Source organism: Pinus tabuliformis, chromosome 2_1 (assembly GCF_031772625.1).
Source record: "Pinus tabuliformis cultivar Carrire ecotype Pingquan chromosome 2_1, CPIR1, whole genome shotgun sequence".
NCBI classification, from domain to species: domain Eukaryota; kingdom Viridiplantae; phylum Streptophyta; class Pinopsida; order Pinales; family Pinaceae; genus Pinus; species Pinus tabuliformis.
In genome coordinates this window covers 409,834,606-409,860,724 of record NC_142299.1, presented here as the reverse complement: position 1 = coordinate 409,860,724, position 26,119 = coordinate 409,834,606, and the positions used below count along the sequence as shown (strand labels likewise).

Here is a 26,119-nt window from a genome sequence, read left to right as displayed (position 1 = left end):
TTGGTCAAGAAATCCTGCACTCACAAACTTAATTGGCTTGGAATAATCTGGGATATGTAAGTTGGTGTCATCAGTGACATATCCTAAGCCTCGTCGATTCTTGTTATTTTGAATTTATTCCCAGGGCTTGATGATGGGTTTGGAAGAAATTTGAATTTGATCATGAACAAATTCGATACTTGAAGTTGTTTGGATGAGCGATTTGGAATCAACATCTTTATCTTCATCTGTATGGTTGAATGACTTGGAAGAAGCACTCTTTCGTTGCAGCTCATCCCTTTGTAGTTGCGACTCTAGGTGAAGAAACTCAATGGTTTCATGTGTTTGTTGTAGATGCCGTGAAAGATCAGCAAGAGTTTCTTTGCTGATGTGCACCATGTCTTCATCACTGGAGATGATCAAACTATGAATAATGTTTAACCACTGAATATGTTGCGCCATCTGAACTTGCTTACTTGAAATCAGGCTCTCTTGTCGTAGTTGTCGTGCTTTGAACTGTTTCACTTGATTTTGTTACTTGAATGACAGGCTCGCTTGATATGGGACTTGAATGGCATGCTCGCTTGATTTGTTGCTTATTGTACTTGCTGAGAACACTTGCTAGAGTTGTAGAACTTTCTTGCTTAAACTCTGAAATTCACGCTCGCTTTGTTGTTTGTTTTATTTAGAGTTAAAATTCGTGTGTTCACTTGATTTTGCTTAAAGGAAGGGTGTCGAACACTGTCGAAAATGCACCCAAAAAAGCTTACAATGGTTTTAATGACTCACATAAAACAAGGAATTCACTTGTCTTAATTTGACTAAGTTGAAGAGAATTGACGTGCTTGACTTCTGATCAAATCAAAACATGGGTGTCGGTTTCAATCGAGAATGCACCCTTACAATTCAATGTGATTTGAGTTTGATTACAAGTTCAACAATGTTGATGTAGACTGTGCGCTGAAACGTTGAAGTTTATAGATTCATTAACTTGAATGTAGTGATGTAGACTTTGCTTTGAAATGCTGGAGTTCGCAGATTCATGAACTTGATTGTATTGAGTGAAATTGTTTGTTGAGGTAGAATGTCGATGTTGAAAACTTTGATTATTTGTTGTAGTGACCCAAATGCATGTGTTGAGCTTAATTATCCTTCCTTGCAGCTATTTTGTTACATGTGTTGTGCCTGCTTGCATTGAACTTTATGTGTGTTAAATGAGATCATTTATGTGTCAAAACTAGACACAAATCATAAGCAAAAACATGAATCCATAAAACACATGCGCCATCAAGCACACATAGTGTACCTTAGATCCCCTTATTCAATTTCGGGCGGATCTAGGACACATCAACACCAAAAAAAAATGATATCTTTATTAATCACTGAGTACATCATATTTCACATTGACAACATCATCATGGAATATTCTCAAAGTTCCAGAACTTCTTAAAAGAAAAAATTTTATTCAAAAATTACCTGCACTCACTCAATCACTGGCAAAGTAAAATATTACTTTGGAGTACATGATTGATTTTTCTCATATTCATATCCAGTACTATCCCTATTTGAAGTCTCCATTGAAGATTCCTTCCCTGCAAGCAGCTCTACTGTCACGATGTCATTTTCAGCTCCGAAGTTGCATTTTACAGTCTCACGATCTAAAACTGGAACTGTAAAAGAATCAGAGGCAAGAATGATACAGGCACTCCGTGAAGAGTTGGCATCAACTGAAAGAAGGGAAGAGGAGGAGCGTGCAGCTCATAATGCTACTCGAATGGCAGCCATGGAGAGGGAAACAGAATTAGAGCAGCGTGCAGCTGAGTCATCTGCAGCATTGGCAGGAATACAGAGAATAGTTGATGAAAGAACTAAGAAAATAGCAGATTTGGAACAGAAGCTGTCAATGCTCAAGATATGTATCTCACAGCGTCATCGTAGGCTCGGGCAGTTGTGTCCAGACCACAAAAAACTGTCCAATCATTTACAATCATTCCAACGCCTATTACTTCACTTCCACGATTAACAGTGCCTGCCACAAGGAGTACTTGAAGAAGAGTTGATAATTCATCCAGATCTTCTATTGAAGTGTGTGGATGGACCAGACCACCCCTATTGGAGAAAACACTATAACTCCCAACAAGAATATTTCCCGCAATAGTTTGCCTGAAAACCTCAACTCCCAGAACGTCTGCTATTAATTCTTCTGTCTCCCTGTCCAGGTCGGTATGAATGAGAGCAACATGATCATTGCACACCACACAAGCGCAGATAGTCGTTCTTCAACACGTTGCACCACAATTTCATCAGGAAAACTATTCCTCAGGTGTTGAAGCTCTTGGTCGGTAGTTGTATTTGGCAGCAAAAGACCATTTTTGTTCCCAGCACAAAGACGACCAACAATCCTGGTGCCTCCTATAGATGTCTTCATAACAGGAATAACATCTGCCAGCTCACTGAGACAGAGAGCAGAACCAACAATATAATGGCTATGAATACAATAGCACTTTCCATTGAGCATTCAAATAAGTGAGTTGTGCCAGCGGATCGAGACAGAAGAGTAGATTCTTGAACGAGGAAATATTCAATCTCCAATGGATCACTGTTCACCCATGTCAATAGCGAAGACGCCTCATAATTTGGTCGCGACTTTGCTAAACATGGGCGGCGGACGGTGATACCTAACACAATAACTTCTGCAAAAGTACGAAGAAGAAGAATGGGTCTGATTATGACAGTCTTTGCCCGCGTGAACGTGGGGCCACTGGAATTTGGATGACTCTTCGCCAGCAGCACAGTATTTTACTATTCCTCTATGGAGGCTCACGGCCGCAATGGAGATGGGAATACGCATACGCAGGACAAATTACGGCTGCATACACAGGACAAATTACGGCTGCATAGGCAGATTGCTCCGTCCAGAATACTCAGGTTGCAATAGCTCGGTTAACATCCAGATGCACCTCCTCACAACACAGGTTCAGATCTAGCTCTGATACCACATGATGAAAATGAAATAAACTCAAAGAGATTACAGAAAAATACACATAAACATTAGAGACACAATATTGGCGGAAAAAGGCTGAAGCCTCATGCTTCTCTCTCACTTTCATACATCACAAAAAACAATTGAATATAATGTTACAAATAAATAGATGAGAGACAGTGTTGTCAAGATAGTGCATGCTATCTTAGACACTTTTGGTTGAGATAATTTCTCCTTTGGTTGAGATAATTTCTCACCAGACACACACCAATATAGGAGTTACCTAAACTAATTCCTATCTTAGAGGAACAACCCAAGAGTTAGGCACAAATTCCTAACTTGGAATATTTAATTAATTAATTTATTTTTGGATTTATTATTGTTTTATGAGAGAGGCTAACAATAGCAGGATGGATAGAGAATCCAAGGAATACAATGCAAAAGCAGCAAAGACAATCTTGAATGGGCTACCTGATTCTGTAAAGAAGAATCTTGGAAAACATTCATCAGCAAAGGATATATGGGACAAACTTCATGACCTTCACTCAAAAGGAGCACTAACCATGACCATCAATCAAGAAGGAGATCCTGAACCCATCATAGAAGTTGAAAATGAGAATGATGACATCAAGGCTGAAGCAGACCTAGAAGATGAAAAGAATGAAAATGACTTTGTAGAAGAACTCCTCGCTCAACTTATGACTGCCATGGAAGAGATTAACAATTTGAAAAAGGAAAATGAGGCACTTAAGAAGATAGCTCCAGTTGGTAACCAAGATCAAACAAGGAAGAAAGTTGACCTCATCAAGCTTCAAGTACAAGAAAGGGATGAAGAGCTTGCCAAACTTAAGAAGGAATTTCATCAAAGCAAAAGGAAGCATCATGAAGAAGTCATATCCATGACAAATCAATTGAATAAAGCAAAGAAGCAGGGAAATACCTTGTCAAGTAAACTTGAACAAAGGCACAAGAGCGTGAACGCACTTGAAGAAGAGATTGGTCAGTACAAGGTAGAGGTCTCCTCCCTTAAGTCTCAATTACAAGAAGCCAGGAAACAGGCACAAGAAGCTGAGAAGAAAATGGAGAGCAGTCAAGAAAATAATGAAGAAATCTTCAAAATGAAGTCAGATATAATCTCCCTTAAAATAGTAGCAGCTGAAGCTACTCGTAGCAAGGAAGAAACTGAGGAACAACTTGCAAAGAAGAATAATGAGTGTGAAAGATTGGAATTTCTCAGAAAAAGGTTGAAGGGATGAACAAAATCTTGAAGAGCTCTCAAGCCTTCGATGACATGCTCAGCTATCACAGATGTCCATCTGATAAATCAGGACTCGGGTATGCAGGAGAACCCTAAAACAAGAATGAAAATTCTTTAAGCAAAAGAGATGTGAAGAAGCCAGAAAGAAATTGTGATGCTCCTAGTTCCAGCAAAGGCAAGGAGAAAAATCAAGACTACAATAGAAGAAATCCTACTCCAAGAAATCTTGCTCCAAGTAGAAAACCAACTCCAAAAAGAAATGTATATGATATCAAAGAGGCAAGAGGCAATGGTTATCATCAAAGGATCTCAAGGCAGAAAGGCTTCAGAAGTACATCAAGGAAACCTCCATCTCCCAGGTACCAAAGTTCATTTTTTGGTTATTGTTATTCTTGTTCAAAATTTGGTCATATGGAAAGAGACTATAAAGCATCTCATAGAGATAGATGTTATAGTCTCCGACAACCTCCAAGAAACAATTTTACAGGAAGAAATCATGAAATCTTATTCATGAAAAATGTAGAATGCTTCAAGTGTCATAACATTAGTCATATAGCACGTAATTGTAACTTAACATGGGCTCTTACACAAGCTAGAACCATGCAAAAGAAGAAAGTTACACAAGTATGGAGAAGGAAGGAAATACAGTCCGAAAGTCCTTTGAGCTCTCCAGCCAATCTAAGCTTTTTTTGAGAAGACTCTGCCAAAAGGAGACGATGCATACAGTTAGGGGGAGCCTGTAATTCTTGATCATTATCGCTGAGAGCAAATGACCCACTGATTTTCCTAGAAAGCACAAGTGCAGATCATGCCCCAATGGATATAGCCAGCTGCAAAGACAGTACTCTGATTCTCCATAACAGTAATCAGGCATAGTTTTGTGGCTTAGGATTGATTGGAGTGCTTGAGCATAGTGGTGAAAGCGATGAAAGGAAAGCTGATACGAATAGGCAGAAAAGTTTTGAATTTTTGAGGAACTATCTGGGTATGACTGATAACCCAACAGTTGAAATTAAAGGGGAGTGTTGAAATATTAATTTCAACTGTCGTGCAACATTTAATTCCTAAAAACCGCTGAGCCTTCCCACACTGCTTTTCACGAGTTGGTGGTTTTTCCTCAAATGGAAGTGATAACATCCATCGATTGACATGTGCATAGTAGTTTTACCAAAGCAGTTTTTTCCGGGAGCATAACATTCGGTAATAAGTGGCTGTGCGATATTGCCGTTAGCGGTTCGATTGAAAGCAAAGCTGACCACCGTCGATTGAAGCCAAAGGTTGTGTACAGGCCTGCAACATGAAGATTGACGTGAAGTGAAAGTTTTGAGTTTGACCGCCAGTTTGCCAGTGAAGTAATTATTGGAATTTACAGCGGTTGGTAAATATAGGTGAAAGATTTAATTTTATTAATTACGGGAGTATGGCATAGGAAAATTCATTGTTATGTTTTTTGTTGAACTTGTAATGTAATGTGAAAAAACGCAGTGGCGCGGAAAGGGAGAAATTTTTACACAGCAGTGTCAATTTCTCTTGGTAATGCACAGCAGTGCAGAGATAATGTTTCTTTGTTGAGAGATGAAAATGTAATGAGACACACAGCAGCATGAAGGCAATATCATTTGTTTTTGTTTTGTTGACCATGAATGGTAGCGCAGCAGAGCACGAATGAAAGAGGGCAAATATGCATAGGGAGCACGCAGCAGCATGAAGAAATGATTTTTATTGTTTTGAAACATGTAATATGTAGCAGTATAGAAAAAGAATGGTAGTAGTGTTAATCCCTCTGCAATATAGCGCAGCAGCGCCCGAATGTAATTTCTGTTGTTGAAAAAAAGGAATACGCAACAGCGTAAATATATCATGTTTTGTTTGTTGAATATCTAATGTAATATGCAACACGCAGCAGTGCGAATGCATGAAGAGTATGAAGAATTTTTACACAGCAGTGTAAATCTTTTCAAGAAGAGTAAAAAGAAGAATAAGTGAAATGTTTTTCACACAGCAATGGATGTAAGAAATATTTACACACAACAGTGTAAATTTGTAAGCTGGGATAGAGTAATTGTTCCAGAAGTAACAAAGTAAATTTTTTTTTGTGTGTGGAACTGAAGTGTTCCTGTGTAATCCCTCTATGAGAGGAAGGAATTTGTAACAGCTGTTGTTTTATTAATGAATACAAAGTTTTTTGTGGGTGTAAGAAACTCTGTTCTTCCCAAACAATTTTCAGCTTCCTTGCGTGAAACAGAGCATTATTCTCTGTTCGTTTTTGTTTGGAATTACCAGAAATTCCCAACACACAGTTGAAAGCACAATTAAATTATGCAAGGACACACTTTTTGATATTCAAATATGTTTGTAAGATGCGCAAGAAAAGATTGATTTTTGGCAACAAAAATCTTAGTTCCACCGAGATGAGCTTCAACAGAAGATTAGTTATCATTTTGAACTTGACACTATTTAGTAAAATCCTCTCTTTTAGATTGAGATAGATTCCCATCAGCTACCAGAAATTAATCAAGCCATTGAAAGGGAAGATTTGCCTGAAAAGCAGAAATTCATCATACACTTCCCAGTCCATCATCAGACAATGGGAAGAGCTTTATCAACAACAAGCAAAGAATCGATCTTGGATATGACAAGGATGTGTCCTTTCATATTCCAGAGTATACGAAACGAATCTGATTTCAAAGTGTTGGATTTATACAAGAGGGTTCATATTCACTTGGTCTAGATCCTGCTCCTTCACATTCACAGTAAAAAATTGTCAAATGCCAACATTGTGACAGAGTTGGCCATGTGAAAGATCATTATTTTGATCTTCATCCATGTGAGCATTTTGGCGAGCATAATCATGATTCAAACAGATTCTTCAAAAACATGCCTCTTACAATAACAAAGATTCACCTTGTATGGATCACTTCTTGGCAATGAGCTTCAATAACTAAGAACATATTTCACTCGTATTAGAGAATTTGTTCTCGAGATTTGAAAAGTCTTGCAGTTGAGTTTTACTCATCTTCTCACCTTGTATCCGAAAGGGGAGGGAATTATTGTCATCTACAAGTTTCAAAGCCACATCAAGCGAGCCTGAGCCACAACCCAAACTTGTTGTTTCAGTCTACAACCATATATGGTCATACCTATATTCAGAGTTGTAGCCAAAGACATAGAAACCCCCTAAAAATTCCTTTCGTTGGTGGCATTCCTTAGACCATCGTTGTAGACCTCCCTTTTCTAGGTTGAAGGTCTCCCTCTTCTAAACATTAAGGAGCACTTCCTCTAGCAGAAGACTTCAACTTCTTACTAGATATGGAAGAGTTCTGGGAATCACATTAAGAATTCCTTTGGTTGATGGCCTTCCTTAAACTTCTATAGGTTGCAAACCTCCCTTTTCCACGTTGAAGGTATCCCTCCGTAAAGCATTAAGGAGCACTCTGTTATGAAACCAGCTCAAGAAAAGATAGAAAAGATAGATCGACGCCTTAGATTTCAGCCTCTTTGAGGGGGCAACCTCCTTTACATTACATAAATGAACAATTCTTGGATGATTCAAATGACAAAACCTCCTTTCTATATATAGGATTCTAAGGAGTCACAATATAATCCAACCGACCTAACAATAATAATATAAAGCCACAAAAATAACAATAGAGGGATTCTATGGGGCACAGTAATAACAATATGGGGGTAATAGGGGCACAACAATATTAATAAGGGGTATAACTACAATAGTAATGGGGTAATCACTAGTATTATAGGGACCCAACATGCCCCTCTCCTTCAAAAAAGTGTTGTCCTCAACGCTTGAGTAGTTCTGGATACTTCTGCATAAAATTCTCATCCTCCCATGTGGAATCTTCAGCGGATAAGTTCTTCCACTTGATAAGATACTCTGAAATTGAACGATTTCGTAGTTGTCGAGTTCTTGTTTCTGGGACTTCTTCCGGTTCCAATATAATTTTTCCTTCCTCGTCAAGTTCTGGCAATATTGTTTGAACTGGGAGCTTGTCGCCTATAACCTTCTTTAAACATGAAACATGGAAAACTGGGTGCAATCGAGAAGCTGCAGGAAGCTCCAATTTGTATGCCATAGTACCAATCTTTTGCAACACCTTGTACGGACCATAATACTTTGGTGATAATTTATTATCCTTCTTAGCTTGCTTGAGGGACATTTGCTTATATGGTTGTAGCCGTAGGAATACCCAATCACCTACATCAAAACTTCTTTCACTGCGAAGTTGGTCTGCCTGTTGTTTCATTCTATTCTGTGCCAACACGAGGTTATCCTTTAAGAGTTGGAGGACTTTTTGTTGATGTTCGATGTGATGTTCCACTGCCTGAACCTTAGAATTTTCTCTTAAATATGATGTGATGGATGGTGCTTGATACCCATAAAGTGCCACAAACGGGGTCATTTTTGTTGCTGTATGGAAGGAAGTGTTATACCACCATTCAGCCAGAGGTAACCATTTGACCCATTGTGTCTGTTTATCAGATACAAAGCAACGAATATATCCTTCCAAACATTTGTCTACTATCTCAGTTTGCCCATCAGATTGAGGATGATAAGATGAGCTATGAGCTAACTGACTACCAAGACAAGAAAATAATTTTGTCCAAAAATTTCCAGTGAAAATGGGATCTCTGTCACTTACAATAAGCTTTGGGTTTCCATGTAGCTTTTGAATTGTTTCCATAAATGCAGTAGAAACTGTACTGGCTTTAAATGGAATTATCACAAAAGTGTGCATACTTGGTAAGTCTGTCAACTACCACCATGATGACACTCTTTCCCTCAGACTTGGGTAAACCTGTGATAAAATCCATTGAAACCTCCTCCCAACGTTGGCTTGGAATGGATAAAGGTTGTAATAGACCTGGTGTCTTAATTGTTTCAACTTTATTTTGTTGGCAAACCAAACATTCTGCCACAAACTTTTGAATATCTGATTTAAGGCCATCCCAAAAAAATTCCTTCTTAACCCTGTGGTAAGTTTTTAAAAAACCTGAGTGCCCTCCTAAGGGAGAAGTGTGCAATTCCATAAGAATCTTTTGTTTTAGCTGGGAATTCTTACAAAGGTATAAGCGATCTTTGTACCATAACGAATCATTTTGCCAGCTAAATGTATCAGACGTACTGGAATCTTGTTGTAACTTTCGAATAAGTGCCCACACTTCTTCGTCATTCTTCCATTCCTCCCTTGCTTCATTTATCCAATCTGGTTGGATAATAGAAATGGTGCACAACAATGCTTCCACATCCTCATCCTTTCTTGAGAGTGCATCTGCCACCACATTTTGCTTCCCTTTTTTGTAGATGATTTCAAAGTCATAACCCAACATCTTTGTGACCCACTTTTGTTGCTCTTCAGAGGATAATCTTTGTTCTAAAAAGTATTTAAAGCTATCATGATCCATTTTTACCTTGAAGTGTCTTCCCATTAGGTAGGGTCGCCATTTCTTAAGTGCATGGAGTATTGCCAACATTTCCTTCTCATAAATAGCTTTGTTTAAAAACTTTCCCTTGATTGGACGACTTTCAAAAGCAATGGGTCTTTCATCTTGCATTAGAACAGCACCAATTCCATTTCCTGAAGCATCACATTCCACAATAAAGGTTTTTGTGAAGTCCGGTGTAGCTAAGACCGGTGCTTGGCACATTGCCTCTTTAAGATGTTCAAAGGCCTTTGTTGCTTCCGGAGTCCATGAAAATGCATCTTTCTTCAATAATGTTGTTAGAGGTGCTGCTATTCTCCCATAATTCTTAACAAACTTGCGATAATACCCTGTCAACCCGAGAAATCCTCGCAGATGCTTTATGGATGTGGGGATTTTCCATTCCTTAATGGCTTTAATTTTGCTAGGGTCTACCTTAACTCCTTCATGAGATACAATATGACCCAAATATTCCACCTCCTGGACTCCAAAGAAACATTTGGATCTTTTTGCATATAATTGTTTCTTCTTCAATAGTTGTAGCACCCTGTCAACATGTTCAACATGATCCTTCCAAGACTTGCTGTAGATTAGTATATCATCAAAAAATACTAACACAAATTTTCTAAGGAATGGTTTGAAAATTGAATTCATCAAACCTTGAAATGTTGAAGGTGCATTGGTAAGGCCAAAAGGCATGACCAAAAATTCATAATGACCCTCATGAGTTCTAAATGCTGTTTTCGGAATGTCTTCAATCTTCATTCTGATTTGATGATATCCTGAACGAAGATCCAACTTGGTGAAGTAAATTGATCCATGCAATTCATCCAGTAATTCATCAATGACAGGAATGGGGAACTTATCTTTAATAGTGAGCTTGTTGAGCTCCCTATAATCCGAACACATGCGCCATGATCCATCCTTCTTGTGCACCAATACTACTGGAGTGGAGAAAGAACTTTGACTCGGTTGAATTATACCAGCCTCTAGCATTTCTGCAACCATACATTCAATTTCACTCTTTTGGACATAGGGATATCTGTACGGCCTGATGTTTGGAGGAACACTTCCTGGAATCAGATGAATAGCATGATCATGATCACGCATAGGTGGGAGACCTTTGGGAGTCTCAAATACCTTGGAATGATTGTCCAGGACTTTTTGGAGATCTGGAGAAATAGATGATTCCAATGTGGAAACATCTAGCGAGCATAATTGTGCAATTACACCTCTTTGCTCCTTTTTTAGAAGCTTTGTCATACCATTAGAGCTGATTATCTTTCCTGGTTTCCCTGCAATACCCCTTAATTCAACTTCCTTTCCTTTCGTAGAAAATTTCATGAAAAGTTCTTGAAAATTAAAAGCTATTGTACCCAGGATTGTAGCCATTGGACTCCTAGTACAACATCAGCACCTCCCATTGGAATGGAAAGCATTGGGCTAGTCAATACATATTCTCCCATGGATAGCTTGATATTATGGCACTTTTCAGAGCAATTTATTGTTCCTCCATTTGCAATCATCACTTGACACTCTGGTGCTGGATATAGGAAGCAATTCAATTCTTTTGCTACCTTACAATGAATAAAATTGTGGGTGCTTCCTGAATCAATCAACACTATTACCTTTTTCTTCTTGATTTGTCCTTCTATCTTGATGGTTTGAGGAGTGGTAATTCCCGCCAATGCATTACAAGATATGGTCGGATTTATTTGTTCTTCATCTAGGCTTTGTTCCTGGAGTATATCCTCTTCTTTTGACCTTTCTTGCTCCTTTTCTTCTTCCTCTTCACAATCTATGTAGAATAATTTCTTCTCAGCACACTTATGACCTTTAGTGTATTTGCTATCACAACTGTAACAAAGCCCTTTTTCTCTTTTTTCTTCCAATTGTTGTGGTGTCAACCTTATAGGTTGTGGAAGACTAGGGGCAACAACACTTCCGTCTTTATAGTTGTGAGTGGTATGCTTCCTCGTTGCCATAATTTTGCTTTCCATTTTTCTTGCTAACCTGAATGCCTTCTCTAATGAATCAGGTTCCCAAAGGCGAACATCATGTTGGATATTATCCTTTAAAGACCCTATGAACACATCAATCCTATGCTCCTCTAGAATATCTTTTACCCTTATGTTCAATTTTTGGAACTCCTCAATGTGCTCCATTATTGAACCCTTTTGTTTGAGACTTATCAATTGGCTAAAAAAAGTGTTGCTTTTTGTATCCTCATAATGTGCTATCAATTCTTCCGTAAAAATTGCCCAAGTGATAAATTGTTTACGAGAGCAAAGCCATTGATACCATACAAACTGATTTGGTTCCAAATATAAAGTTGCCATACATACCTTTTGTGTGTTTTGCACATTATTGAGATCGAAGAATTGCTCCATCTGTAATATCCATGTGGCAGGATCCTTGCCATCAAACTTCCTCATATCGATTTTTGGAATATGGTGAGTCTTCGATCCCACATTAGCATCTATGGAATCATGATTAACATTTTTTTTATTCTCATCATGAGTTTCCTTTAGTACCCTTTCACCCTTGGTGCCCATTTCTTGTAGCAACTTATTCACATTTATTTTCAATTCATCCATGTTTGTCTTCAAATCTATCTTCAAATCATCCATCTTAGCTTCCACGTCAATCATCTTAGCTTCTACGCCTTTCTTTAAATAGTAAATCTTAGCTTCTACACCTTTCTTTAAACCATCCATCTTAGATTCTGTTCCTTTTTGTGTAAGGGACAGTTGTTGCACTTGGTCTTGTAATTTTGATATATCATGTTGCATTTCTTCCTCTTCTTCATGAGTCATGCTAGAGCTTTCAGGTTCCTTACTAGGTATTTGCATTTTCTTTCCTCGGGCATCAGTTACCGATAATAATGCTCTACTATGCCCTTTGAATTCCTTCAAAATAAATTTTCAAACCAAGCTTAAGCAAAAATTTAAGAAAATCTACACACCTTTTTTCACTTTATAGGAGCTCGATATTGCCTCTGATGTATCTCTGTACCTTCGAATCATCTAGTTCTGAATTTGTGATCTGTAGTAGCCCTCTGTGTCCTCTTTCCAATACCACAAGTCTGACCCAAATTGGATTCTCCAAGGAAGAGTTATGCGAAATCTCCCACAGTGACTTGATTATAGACTAGTTCCGTAGAGCGAACTTGTACGACGTGCCACAAGTCACTGTTTCGATCTTTGGATCTAAAAAATGCATATAAGAAACTACAGTCCGTCCTCTTTCTGTACCTTCTTACGAAATTTCAATCCGATCCCCAGAGAGAAAGTTATGACGATTTTCCCCAGGTCACCTGTTTGGAATGTAATTCAGGGGTCTGCAAAAAGACCAACTTCCTCAGATCATATCTCCGCAAATGTAGCGCGAAAAGCTCTGAAATTCTGACCCAAGGTTTAGCACGATTTCTTCTCAAATGGGTTTTTTTTGCGACTTTTGAAACATCACATAAAAAATGTTATAGTGAAAATGCCACGATGACCTGTTTGGAGCAGCGAAACCCTAGAATCCAAAGCTCTGATACCAAATGTTATGAAACCAGCTCAAGAAAAGATAGAAAAGATAGATCAACGCCTTATATTTCAGCCTCTTCGAGGGGGCAACCTCCTTTACATTACATAAATGAACAATTCTTGGATGATTCAAATGACAAAACCTCCTTTCTATAAATAGGAGTCTAAGGAGTCACAATATAATCCAACCGACCTAACAATAATAATATAAAGCCACAAAAATAACAATAGAGGGATTCTATGGGGCACAGTAATAACAATATGGGGGTAATAGGGGCACAACAATATTAATAAGGGGGTATAACTACAATATTAATGTGGTAATCACTAGTATTATAGGGACCCAACACACTTCCTATAATAGAAGATTTCATATTCTTGCCATATTTGGAAGAGTTCGATGAACTACACTAAGCATTCCAATGTTGCTGCTTATCCATAAAAAACTACTGGTTGAGACCTCGATTTCTCCTACCTTATGCCATCATCTTAGAGAGAACATTCAGCTTATTGTTGTCATTCATTGTTGTATTTTTGTATTACAACTCTCTTCTTAGACTCGTATATACCCCTTTGGATTAAACAGGGGAATGTTGGACACCTAATCCTCTAAGGGTTGGTGTGGAATGTGAACAGTCACTGAAGTCCAAGAGACCTCTTAGTATGTGAAGACCAAGGGTCAGAAGGAAATGTATAAAAGTACATTATTGCAAATAATAAATGCAACGAATGTTTGTGTTACCTCTTGTCTTCTCCATGTGTGTCTAACATGGTATCAGAGCGAGTGAAATCTAGGCCTGCTCCAATTTGAGGCACTTGTTTTGTGGCCTTTCTCTGCATGTCAGTTCTGGCCTCTGCTTATCAGAAATGTTGTCATACGTGGTCTTATTGTTTTTTTGTCAACCTTGTACTAAGCACTTTGTGATTATGCGTGTTACATTTCTGATCTGAATGTATCTTCACAGATTCATTGAGTGTAGTATTTTTTAGCCATAACACTCCCCGCACGCTTGAGATCCATCCATCTCTGCCATCCTTGTCAAGAAGAGATTCCTCCAAGAACAAAACACATTCTGATTTTTAGGCTTGCGGTGAAGCATGAACTCCAAAGAATTTGCTCACAGAGAAAAGAAAAAAATATGATGTCTTCACATAAAAGGCCATCAGATCGAGATCATGCAGTAAAGAATAAAAATTGACCCACAACTGCACAGGTATCACATTGTGTGATAAGGCCTCTTTGCATGCCTGAATATGTGCGTTTGTCCATTATTTGATGGACATGAACAATTCCAACCATTTTCATAGCTCCTGTTGAATGCGCTCAAGAAATGTAGACATGCTACAACTACCCACACAAAACATCATATCAATACATGAAATGTAGACATGCTACAACTACAATGTTAGAGCTTCCTTAAAAATGGCTAGAACCTGAAATCTTTGAAATTGCAAAGATCTGATGACAGCTGCATTCATTGTCAGAGAAAATGAAACGTGGACTTGGCTCTCTAAATACCCTATAAATCAATTGCGCTTCTCCAAAGCAATTGGCCAAGAAATTTAGAGGAACATCTTAATAAATATGTAATGCTAGGTGCATTCGCTTGGTACATTTTGAAAGACTCCTCCTCATCTATCCTAATATAAAATGGAGAATACGTTGAGGACAAATCTCTCCTTACAACACAACCTAATACACATTTACATCAATGATAGCTCCCTATCACATCGAAACTCCTTCGTCTATAGTAACATTATATCTAATTTTTCTTTATGCCACCAACCAAATATTGGATAGTGCCTAAAGCTATATTTCTCAAAAAATGATTACTTTTGTACATGAAACAAATTTAATACATTCTCTATCTTTTACAACAATCAAAGCTTTTCAAAACTTAAAAATGTACCAAGAATACTCACACTAAGATTTATCACCGGAATTATAACTCATAATCATGCTAACTATCAATTAAACATTTCTTTGCAAATCCAATAAAACAACCATCTCCAAATTCCTTAGCTCACAAAATGCCCAAAAAAACTTCACACTAAATCTATCTTTCTTTCTGCACCACAAATATAATATATATATATATATATATATATATATATATATACAAAATGCCCAAATAAAATCATTAAAAATAAATTAAAATATATATATATATATATATATATATATATATATATATATATATATATATATATATATTATTTATTTTTAATGATTTTATTAAAATAATAATATATATATATATATATATATATATATATATATATATATATATATATATATATATATATATTATATTTATATATATATTTTAATATTTTTAATGATTTTATTATATTAAATTATATATGATTTTTATATATTAAATTAACTTTAAAGCATAAAACCATTTTAGAAACACTAATTTTAATTATAAAATTTAATATATATATATATATATATAGATAAAACCTATCCATTTTAAGATAATTTATGAAGTTTTATTGTGTTCTTTAAACTTAGTTTATGTAAATATATCTATCGTTTAGAATGGCTACAATGCGAAACACAAAATAACTTTCAGATAAATTTTATTCTCACATGTCGAAGGAAATATTCAAACCGTTAGAAGACAACAAACACCATGTTTATGCTCCAAACCAAATGGGGAAATTTTGAATAGCTTCTTTGCTTTCATTGTAAAAATATTTGGTTATGATGTAGGATTCTATGCCACTTTACCTTATAATAAGATATATGCTATATAAATATATATGGGTAATGGGGATACGTCATAATTCTTTTTTCTCTCTTTTTTCCTTTTTAGATTTCTGGGTCATTCACATATATATTTTTAATTATTTCATATATTTATTTTATTTATTTTTTATATTGTTGGATTATTTTTTTGTTTTATATTTTTATTAATGGTTAAATTTGTTAGTGTGTATTAAGTTATATAATCATTATTTAATGTTTAAATTTTTTTGGATTACACTATTTTATTGAAAACATTTTTGGTCTCCAAAAGTTTAGTTAAAACCAATTTGGATGATTTTTCTTTTATTTATTTCTTTTTAATCTCGCTCTATTTTTAGCTATTGGCAACAACTATGACTATGGCTATTAGCTCGAGCTATGAGCTCTAATTTTGGCTAAGTCTTTTGTTGTGGCTCTTGGATTATTGATCCACATTATTATGGTCTTCTCATTGATTCTCAACATTGAGTTATCTTTAGATCTAAACTATTCAATCATAATTTTTTCTCATCTATAGTATGCGAGTCCTTTTCATTTTTAGAGTTATATAGGATCCATGTTGGCAACAACTAAATGTGAAGTCACATTATGGTATTCTTTTTTAAATAATATCGTAGCAAGAATTTTCCATTACGAAGAAAGTCTACAAAAGGGGTGTGTTTTCCCCCTTATTCTAACATAAATGACTTTATATATGGAAGAAAATATGCTTAAAGGACACTCCATCTCTTTAGTGATTCCAATTTGAATGATAACATTTGTCTGCAAATATGACCTTCATGACTTATTTAGAAAATATTTTCTTTGATACTTATCAGGGATTTCAAAGGAATCCCAGGGGGAATTTAACTCCATGCAACACTCTTAAATACATGTCAAAGAAGGGAGTTCTCTTATAGAGTACAATGGAAACAATTGAATAAGGGCTTGCCAAAATGTGAGCATTAAGTTAATTTTGACATTAACCGTTGGTTCTACTATAGCTCCCTATAGAATATTTTCTCCTTGGTTTGAGGATGCATGTAAATCTTCATCTTCTCTACTTTTAATTGTGCAAAAAATTCTCTTCTTTCTAAATATTTTCAGTTGAAGGTCTAGCTAAGGCCTTCAACACTCTAGGTCCTAATTCCATTATATTTATATGGTGGGAAAATGTCTTAATATAGATTACTTGACATAATTTTTCTCTCCATATGATTTTTGGTTTGATATTAGATTAGGGAACTGTTGGCCTGGGTGCAAGCGATATGGACAAACAGCCGAAACTTGATATAATTTCTTCTAACTCTAGCTGAATTCCTCTTTCTGGCACAACAAGTGTATCAGTCATCTATTGTTAGACTAACTGCTTCATGAGTTCTCCCTTTGATCACCCCAACCCTTGTTGTTGGCACAAATCAAACCATAGGCTTGTTTTCCTCCTTCTGGACTATAATTCCAAAGGAATTATAAAAATACACTATCGTTGCTTTAAAATGAGGAAATTGTGTTTTAAACGCAAAATACACAGTCAACGGCTTTTGTTCCAAAGGAACGGAATAACGCTATCGGTGCTTTAAAAACACTATAGTGTTGATTCCAAATAATTACACTATTGGCGCAAGACTTCAAAGAAAAGCGTTATACCCAAATAACACTATCGACAGTTACTATCGGCCCTTCCAACGCTCCTTTCTCCGATGCCATAACACGTAGTGTTATCGGAGATCACAATCAGCAATCCAATATTCTAAAGGCTTGGCTCCTCCTATTCTAATCTTGTGATGCGATAAGCCTCGCAGACCTGATAACTTATCCACCCTGCTCTATAGCATTTCGGATCGAAGCTATCGAAGTTTCGGACTTCGGCAGTTCTAAAGGTTCTTTCCGCTCCACTTGTGGTTTTGCGATGCAATAATGGTTCAGACCCGATACATATATGAGCCAAATTTAATAAGATTTTAGGTCCAAAACCTCATTCAGACTAAGTATTTTCACGATTTTCCTATGTAAACGGAGTTTCCTCTTGCGGAACTCAACAATGTTTATAAGGAAAATAGGCATGCCGATATAAGGGAAAAACCATACCAACAAGCTTAAATCAAGTATTAATAGGGAAACAGTGCCGAATCACCATTAACAAGGTTCAGAAGAAAATAATCGCAACCAAATACACATTGAAATACCAGTTAATAGAGAACCGTCAGTTCCAATGCGCAGAGAGAGTTCTTCCAAGATCACAATGCCTCTGGGATCGAATCAGCAAGAGAAGTCTCCTTATTTCCTTTTTAAAATAATATAATAATCCCTCTCAGTCATTATCCCTTTACAAAAGCATGCCAATTACATAGAGTGATTAAAGAAATTATCCATAAAGCTTACTACAGCTTATCCATAAAGCGATTATTACAACATGATCTTATTCTTAAATTCTATCCTTATCCTAAACTAGAAAAGCATGGAAATTGATGGCTAAAGGACCCCACTCCTTTGCCTGTAGATTTTTTTTTATTTTTGGAATAAGTTTGAAGATTTTTTTCCTCCAAGTCGCATGCTCCTGCATCAGACTCCTGAGGACAAAATTCTTCATGGGCTCCTGTCCATGAGCTCATCTACAGAACTACCCAGTTTCTGTAGCATGTCTTCTATAACCCAAGTAGCTTCAGCAGTTGGAGAGTACCATATTTCTTCTTTACAAATAATACTGGTGCGCCCCAAGTTGATACACGTCGCCTAATGTACCCCTTGTCCAACATTTCCTTCAACTGCAACTTTAACTCAACCAGCTAAGGTGTTCTCAGCCTCTAAGGTGCTTTTGATGTTAGGGTTTCCCCTGGCACTAACTCAATAGAAAATTCTACCTCCCTGTGAGGTGGCAACTCTATAATGTCCTCAGTAAATACATCCTTGAAGTGTTGTAAAATAGGGTACCTTCTCAACACATCTACATCTTCAACTTCCTTACCCTTATCACTAGAAATGTGCACTGCAAATTGCTTACACCCTTTCATGTGACTATGCTTTGCTTGCATAGCTGTCACCATCCTAACTAATGTAGCTTTCTTCTTACCATGTAAGAATCTTGGTTCTCCATTGTCATCAACAAACTTAATGGATTTGTCATAACAATCTACCTTGGTTCTATGAAGATACAACCAATCCATGCCCAACAACATACTGTATGATCCCAATGGTAATACATTCAAATTTTTTGTGATAGGCATACTATTCAAATCAAATGCACAAGCTCTTACCTAATGATGAAATCGCTTCTTTGTACCTCTAGCCAACTGCACTAACCAAGAATCTACATGCAATTCCTTACTCAAACCACACTTATCCACCAATTCAGGACTATTATAGCTATAATTAGATCCAAGGTCAACAAAGATAGAAATAACTTGATCACAAAGTTTATTGTCCATATCAATGATATATGCATCATGATCTACTTGTTAGTTATCTAATGTTTCATATATATGTGGAATAATCTGACCAACATCCCCAATAGTTTGTGCCTCCTGCGCACTATATTTTTAAGGTCTACCACCATGATTTTGCAAACAATCTCTCCTGTGATGATCCTTGCCATAAATCCAACACTTTATAGGCTTCCAACTTGTCTTGTTTTTCTATTCTCCTTATCGGAATCCATATCCTCTATCCAATGCATTGAAATTCTTAGGTGGTGCAACATTCTCCTTGTTACCTATATCCTAAGGCCTTGCTCTCTTTTTGTCCCATTTTCCTTTGTTCTTTGCAGTACCTCTCTAGTCTGGCTTAGTCTCAATTCCTTACTTCAATTGTTCATAACAATGCCTTAGCTTCCTAATGGCCTCCTCCAACGATCTAGGCTCATTGAACTCAATCCCGTCTTTAAATGCAATCGGTAACCCACTAATGAATCTATGAATCTTAGCCCTTTCCTTTGTGAGATAAGGCACATACCTTAGCAACTCCAAGAATCTACTAGTATACTCATCGTCTATCATGGAACCCATCTTTAGCTCACAAAATTATTTTGCTCTGTCATCAAAGTATCTCTCTGACAAATACTTCTTTTTGAATATATGCTCAAACTTACTCCAAGTCAAATCCTCCTCATGAATGCATCTAACATTATTCACATCTTCCCACCAAATGTTCGCTTTACCTTTGAGACTGAATGTAGCCACTCTAACTTTCATGTTCTCTAAATAGTCATGCAACCTGAAGAATTTCCTCATGCCAAGCCACCATGCCTATGCATCCTACAATTTATTCATATCTCCATCAAATGTTTGTGCCTTTGATTTCCGAAACTCATTCGGAAAATATCCCCTATTACTCCTCCTGTAAGGATGATAACGATGACAATCATTTTGCCTATTTGAACCAGGACTAGAATAATACTTATGTCTATCTCCTCTCCTATCTGAAGTGTCCAACAATCTTTCGCCTCTAATTTTTTCATCTCTATTTTACCTATGACCACCATGTGATTGATTACCATATACCCCATTAGTTCTATCCTCATGCTCATAGCTGATCCAATGTGGTCCATGTTGCTACAAATATGAAAACTTTGAAGTATCACTACATTTACCTCTGCGTGTTTCTCCTATGCCTACATGATTCTGTCATTATCTGCCTTACAACTCATTATTTATTCCTTTAAGCTTCTTAGTGTAACTGCCAAATCGGAAGAGTTCCTGACACCATACTACTCTTTGGATTCATAAGGAGAGTCTTTGTATCCAACCATCTTGCTATCCAGTTGGTATTTCTTCCTACAAGGTATATCATGTCAGCTAAACCAAATCAAAACAAACCAACGTACCTTAGCATAGCTTGAGGAGGATACCTTGTTTCCAATATCAACAAATCAGCATGATACATGTATAACATAATCATGACAATATATAGAAGCTTAATACATAAGCATATGACCATGCAATCGTCATTCTAGATAGGGTCTAGTGATCAATGCATGACCTTAACAACAACACACACCATGACCTTGTTCATGAAAACAACCACTACATCATTGTACTCTTTACCACATGCAAACATGAACATGCATAAGCAATACGTAACCAAATACACAAATGCATAAGCACATATGATCAAGCATGAGTGAACGATACTTGAAATAAAACCTACAAGAATGATACATACAATCCAGCATAAAAGAATGTACCAAACATGCAAGAATGTAACCAAGCATACTACGATGATACAAGTAAGCGACATAAATCGACATGTAACCATTCATACACTCACAGCGATGCATTCCACAATAACAACCTCAAATTTCACATGACGACATCGCTACAACCATGAACAACATTATGAAAATGCAACAAGCACATGGAATGCAAGGGTGAGAGACACACATGAAACTAACATGCATTCATGACAAACACATAGCCGATCTAGTCTGAAGGGTGAACCATGCTCTGCTACCACCCTGAAACGCCCTCCTCCCACATCTACCCAATCAACCGGTTAGCCGGGGTAAAAAAGCGACGAGAAGCCACTATGATACAATTCAACCTCCTAAGTCATGTTAAGGAAGCGGAACCAATGGAAACACACCATACATACATTCAACATCATCTACAGGACCCTTAGGAACTAATCCAATACTTTATACAACTTCCCCTTGGGTCCCACTGAAATTTTGGACAACTTAAGCCTAATTCAATCTCATGCTATGGGCATGATAGCATCTAAAAACCTAAAGTCACTCTCACATGCTTGTTTGCTAGTGACTAGAGACTAAATTTGTTAGTGCTATGCCAACAACCCTGGGATTTGAGTCACTTTTTCAGGCCCAAAGCCCAAGTCATTGCCTATAAATGAACCATTTCTTCAGAACAGTAAAATAATATGGAAATGATAGTATTAAAGAAAATAATTATTGAATACCTTGACTAGACCCCTACTAGCCATGACAGGAATTTCGTCAAACATATCACAAATATGTAATCTACAGGCGTAAATAATAGCTTTGAGCATAGAGGTCTCATACTTAGCTGAGAATCTCTAAGAACCATTGAATACATCAACTGCCATTCCATCCATTAGGTTACGAATACATTGATAATTCAACTAAAACTAAAAACATGATGAATTCCATACATGGATGATGTCATAAAACACATACATAACCAACATAATAGCAACATAAATACTCATAAAAGTAAAACCATATAGACCACATATAATCCATCAAAATGGTCATATAAATCCAAGGAGAAATAACCTTTCATTAATGATGAAAAATCCAAACTTGGGATGGGACTTCCACATTCCACTCGACTGTAGAATGGTTTGGCCAAATCTCTCTTTAGTCATTCACCCCCATGCCATATTCTAAGCATGAATGTGGGATATCATAGAAAACATCAATGAAAACTCATCCAGTGCTTCTAGAGGCCATCCACCTCAACCCATCAAATAGTGATTCCACCTCAGCATCAGACATCATAAAACCATCATCAGATTGGTTTGCATCCAAGACTTCTAGGGATTCTAGAGTGTTTATTCCAACCAAGGCCTCTAGGACTAGTAACTCAACCCAAAACTTCCGCTAGGCTTCTAGAGCATTTTTCCAACCAAGGCTTCCTGGACTAGTAATTCAACCCAACAAGGGCTTCTAGAGCATTTTTCCAACTAAGAATTCCAGGACTAGTTACTAAACCCAATTTGTTACAGATATTTTGAAGCGTTTGTCCAACAATGGCTTCCAGGAACTAATAACTCAACCCAAGCTAAGTTAATACGAGAACCAACCAAAAACAAATAATGAAAGTAAACCCACAATCACCATGACTATCTAGGAAATGGCAAGGCTAGGCAATCCACTATCAATCCAAGAAATCCTCCATGCCAATGATAGATCATAACCAAGAATCCACATGCATATGCCATGCCTACCAAAAATAGTGAAGAAAAAATACATGCAACTCGATACCTACAAGCAAATATGATGTAGTTTTTGATCCCAATGCCCTCTTGCACTTTCCTACTCTTCCTTTGTCGTCTTTCTCTAAGAATCCAAGTATGCCACACCCACCAAGAGTGTTCCAAGAAAATTTTAAGTCTCCAAGATTATGAGAGAGAGAGAATAATGAGAGAGATCCAAAACTGAATTGACAAAATGTTACCAATTGATCCTCAGAAGCCTTTTTATGAATGAGGCCTCTATTTTCTTCATTTTCCATTATTTTCCTTCAATTTCCCCCTCACATGCAACCTGTGACCTTTCACCTCCATTTTCTCCTAATTTCCATTATTTTCATAAATGCTATTTTTCCTTTCCAAAGCCTTATCCATTTCCATTACCAAATTCCTTAGCCATAAACACTCACAAGTGATCCCCATCACTAGGATTGTTCCCAACATTCAACTTGGAATAAGTGTCCCATTAACCATGGTTATTACTTTTCCTTTATTTACTTTTATTACATGGAATTTTCACAAGGGATGTTACAAAGGCATTGGCAAAGGAAAAGAGGCAATAATTGGCATTTAATTATGAAAATAAAGGAAAATAGGAGAAAACAAAGGTGAAGAGACACAAATTTGCATGGAAGTGAAATTAGAGGAAAAATGAAGGAAAATGAGGAAAAATGAGACATCAATGATAAAAAGGCAACTGAGAATCAGTTGACAACTTTTGGTTCATATTTTTATTAGGACCAACAAAGAAGGGAGAACAAGCACTTGGACAAGGGAGGGAAAAATTTAAGAAACCCCACCGAAATTATATGTATAATAATTGGGTGAATCCCCATGGTAAATATAAAAATGTGCAAGATATTTTTTTAATTATATAATATGTATATATAATTTTTTGGCAAATCTTTTATTGAATTATAAATTTTTGTTCAATCTTGGCAAATTTTTCAGTAAATAATAAAACATTATAAAGTCATTGCAAATAGTATTCTCAACATAATGTTTTGGTGGTTAAATCAATGATGTTATGTTCAAAGTGTTCAAGACCTTCACAAGTTATACTTTGGCACCAGGTGAAATCAGTGCAACACCTTGGAAAAGTTCAAAGGACCATTCATATACGTGACATTATTTCCCTACCGACCTGTTTCAAGTTTTGGGCTTGCTCATATTCAGGAGCATTTTCTCCACTTGGTGAGTTGTAGTATGGTTGGTTTAGTAGAATTTGGGGGGGAATTAGGTTGGTTAGGAGTTATTTTTTTAAAAATAACTATTGATAATTAAATTAAAATTTTAAAAACCCTATTCTAAAAAATACATCTATAACAATAATAATTAATAAATAATTAAAAAACATTTATTATTTTTTCTTTATTAATAATTATTTTTTAATATTTACAAAAATAGATAAAATGTTATATGTAGTATATAACTTGATTATGAAAGTGTCCTCTTCAGATGTCGATCCTGCTTTGAGACAGGCCATTTAGCCAAAAATTTCCCAAAAACCTCTGAGAAAAATTCTGCTAGAAAGGACCACCACAGATCTACATGGTGGGAAGGAGCACAAAATGAACACTACACTATCATCAAAGAAGAATACTCTAGAGAAAACTCTGAATCACAAGAAATCGGGCAAGAAAGAAACAACTCTCAAGACAAGTAGAGAGAAAGCCTCACCCAACAAATCAACAGTTATGAGGATTCGAATACAGCACAAAATAAATCTTCATTTAACAGCAAAGCAGATCTCCTAGACCAAACTTCTTCTCTAACTATCTTCAAAAAGACGAACACAATAGATCGTGAAGCTAAGGCACCAATGTCCCAAGAACCAGAAGAGATGAAGGAGATGCAAGATAAAGGAAGTTGGAAGACCGTAGAGAAAAAAAGGAAAGCTACAACACCAATCTCGCCAAGAAAGACGAGGAGCTAGATAATTAAAAACTAAGGAAATTATAGGTATGATAGACCAATTTGGTCTCAGTGGACGTTAACCACCACCACCACCATCATCATCATCATAATTTTTACATCAAAACATAAATTAAAATAAATGATCTTTCCTATATAAATATTTTTAGTTAAAATTTAATAATAATTATTATAATTATATAACTTTTCTTTTAGATTATATAATGTATTACTTATATTTTATATGTTTTTATTTATATTGAGTTATATGAAGAATAAGGTTAAAATGTCAAAATAATATTTTGAGTTATACAAAATTACCATTATAATAATACTTAATGTATTTAGGTAAAACTTTAAATATAATAAATATAAACATTATATCTTACATTAATTTATTTAATATCATAATGAAATAGTTTCGATGTATCTCTACATCCATTTTTCTTTAATCATTATAGGTTTATATGAATTTGAGACATTTACAGGTGTTATGGAAATTTTTGTTAGAGGAAAATATACATAGATATAATGGTTTTTGTAAAGCCAATATTTTTTTAATTTTTTTTGTATATATATATATATGATTTAATCAATATATATATATATATATATATATATATATATATATATATATATATATATATATATAAATGAATTCTAATATAATCAAAATACAAATTATATTATTAGTATTTTTTTAAATTCATTTTTATATCACTTGTCTTTTCAATTCTAAAAATAATTAAATAAGTATGTGCAAATACATTTTTTAATTGATGATATAATAAAAAGAAAATTATACAAGGCAATTTAGAAGATGTCATTGAAACATATTTGTATATATACAATTTTTTAAAGAATTGGAAAATCGTTTATTTTTTTTAGATTGTTTAATTAATATCTTAAAAAAGAAAACGTACTAATGCAGGAAAACCTATTTGCCCTAGGAATTTCATACTCACTGCCAAGTCAAATCTTCAATACTTAAGGTTTAAGGCCCCCTTAATTAAATCTCATGTGGAAATGAATTGTTAATTAACCCTAGTGTGTCCCTTAATTAATCCTTTCAGCGGGACTCTATACTCCACCATCATAAACCTTCATTAAACTTTGATTAATCTTTGATACACCACACATATAACCAACCCCCACACTTTACTTTGGTTATATTTATGGACTTACCTCATAAAACCTTCTTCGCGCTCTATTTCTATTACAATTCATTTATAATAGAAATATTCGACAACATACGTAAACCTTACATTTTTCACTTTTCCTCGGTATTTGCACATTACCTGATGCTTTCCTCTATCACAGTCATTTCACACCAT

General features: G+C 35.9%; 1 pseudogene; it reads right to left on the bottom strand.

Annotated features, from left to right (window-relative positions):
• Window positions 1-1,745: 1,745 nt before the first annotated feature.
• LOC149200647 (eukaryotic translation initiation factor 6 pseudogene) lies at window positions 1,746-2,830 on the bottom strand (annotated as a pseudogene).
• Between the last annotated feature and the right edge of the window lie 23,289 nt (window positions 2,831-26,119).